Source organism: Pollachius pollachius, assembly GCF_949987615.1.
Source record: "Pollachius pollachius genome assembly, chromosome: 14".
In the NCBI taxonomy this organism is placed as follows: Eukaryota; Metazoa; Chordata; class Actinopteri; order Gadiformes; family Gadidae; genus Pollachius; species Pollachius pollachius.
Genome location: NC_136947.1, coordinates 1,448,300 through 1,450,799, shown reverse-complemented (window position 1 = coordinate 1,450,799; position 2,500 = coordinate 1,448,300).

The following is a 2,500-nucleotide window of genomic DNA, read 5'->3' as shown; positions in this document are numbered from 1 at the left end:
CTCCAGCAACAAAACGCACCTCATTGAATTGAAATGACTCAAACTGCAGTACAACTTTCTCAGTAGCAGTGATGAGTTTTTCCAATCGTGGAACAATGATCCTAACATGGTAATAACATGCTACTGGGTGATGGTATTATGACAACATGACAGCATGCTTATGGTAGTGATATGAGCAATAACAATAACAATAACTGTTATGAGCATGCTACTGGTGGTGATATTATGATACTCACATGGTACCAGCTGGCTACAGGCAGTGAAAGTATGATTATAACATGATACTAACATTAGCTAGGCCTACTGGTGGTAATACGAGTATAACGTGGTACTAGTGTTGGCTACTGGTGGGGATAGGATCATTACGTGGTACTAGCATGGTACTGATGGTGATATGATGAAAATATTTTACTACCATGCTACTGGTTGGGATATGATCATAACATGGTACTAGCATGCTAATGGTTATGATAGTACGATCATAACATGGTACTAACATGTGTTTGGTGGTGATATCGTGGTAGCATGCCACTGGTGGATGAGGTGGTAGCGTGAGCTTTAGCCACCTGGTGAGTGCAGTTGAAATGTGGCACTGCTGCTGAATCGTCAGTATACGACACGGGTTACTGCGACCAGCCTTGTATGCCCAAAACCCGAGTTGACAGGGTCCTTACCGGCACCAAACCTTGGCAGCACCAAGCCTACAGCAACGACCGGCTCCCTGCAAAACACAGAATCTCCTTTTAATGCCTTCATACCCACATACAAATCAGTCCCCGGGTTAGCTCCTGCACACCTCGCTGACCTTCTCTCCCCCTAACCCCGGCCCCAGGCCTCCCATCGCCTCATTCTAATCTCCTCGCCATCCCCTGCACACCGCAATACACATGTTTGACAGATCCTGTCTTCATATTTACATATCCTATCAGGCTCAACAGACCACAAATGATGAGTATTGATTGTTTGTTTGTGGCTGTCCTTTTCTCCCATCAGCAGCAAGTGGGCACCTGTTATAAATGGATTTAAATTACGGGGACAAAGCATACCTCGATTGGATTTGATGACGCAAACTGCGACGCTACTTGCTCAGTAGCAGTAAAGATGCTTTATTTCCAATCTGGGACCGATGCATATAACATTGTACTAGCATGATATTGGTTGTGATAGTATTATGATCATATGGTAGCATGTCACGGGTGGTGATAGTATGATAATAACATGGTGCTAGCATGTTACTGGGGGTGATAGTGTGAAGATAACATGGTACTTGCATGCTATAAATTGAGATTGTATGATCGAAACATGGTACTAGCATGCTACTGGTGGTGATAGTATGATCGTCATACGATACGTATTTGACAAATTGCATGCTAATGGCACGTGTGTGCGTGTGTGCACACACCCCTCATACGCGTTTTGATCCCTCATGCATGCCTTTAATGATCTGAACATCAGCCGGTCAAGAATCAGAATCAATGAAATATCGGCAGTAGAGGCCAGCAGTTAGGAACTCCCTTCATCTGTGAACCATTCAAAACACTTCACATTTACATGTCTAATTCGAGTGGAATTGTTTTTAGACTCTGTTATCTTTTTCTGTTTGTATAACTCACACTCTAGCTGTGTGGGGCCGGAGAGGAATGGTTGTCAGACCAGTATTTATACAGAAAAAATAAAACGCGCATTTGGATAACTGGTCAGGAAAAGGGATGGGGGTTTAAACAAAACAATCTTCCCATGCCAGTCATGCCAGCGCCAACGTCTTCCTGGAGACGGCGACTCTTCTCTGCCTCAGCCTCCCCCCCTCCCCCCTCCCCCTCTCCCCCCTCCTCCCCTCCCCCCTCCCCCTCCTCCCCTCCCCCCCTCCCCCCTCCTCCCCTCCTCCCCTCCCCTTCTCCCCCCCTCTTCCCTCCCTCTCTCCCCCCTCCTCCCCTCCCCTTCTCCCCCCTCCCCCTCTCTCCTCCCTCTCCCCCCCTCTCCCCTCCCCCTCCTCCCCCTCCCCTCCCTCTCTCCCCCCTCCCCCCTCCCCCCTCCCCTCCCTCTCTCCCCCTCCCCCTCTCCCCCCTCCTCCACTCCCCCCTCCCCTCCCTCTCTCCCCCCTCCTCCCCACCCCTCTCTCCCTCTCTCCCCCCTCCTCCCCTCCCCTCCCCCCTCCTCCCTTCCCCCCTCCCCTCCCTCTCTCCCCCCTCCTCCCCTCCTCCCCTCCCCCCTCCCCTCCCTCTCTCCCCCCTCCTCCCCTCCTCCCCTCCCCCTCCCCCTCCCCTTCTCCCCCCTCCCCTTCTCCCCCTCTCCCCCCTCCTCCCCTCCTCCCCTCCCTCTCTCCCCCCTCCTCCCCTCCCCTTCTCCCCCCTCTTCCCTCCCTCTCTCCCCCCTCCTCCCCTCCCCTTCTCCCCCCTCCTCCCCTCTCCCCCCTCCCCCTCTCTCCTCCCCCTCCCTCTCTCCTCCCCCTCTCCCCCCTCCCCCTCTTCCCTCCCCCCTCCCTTGTGAGCCAGGAGCTCCC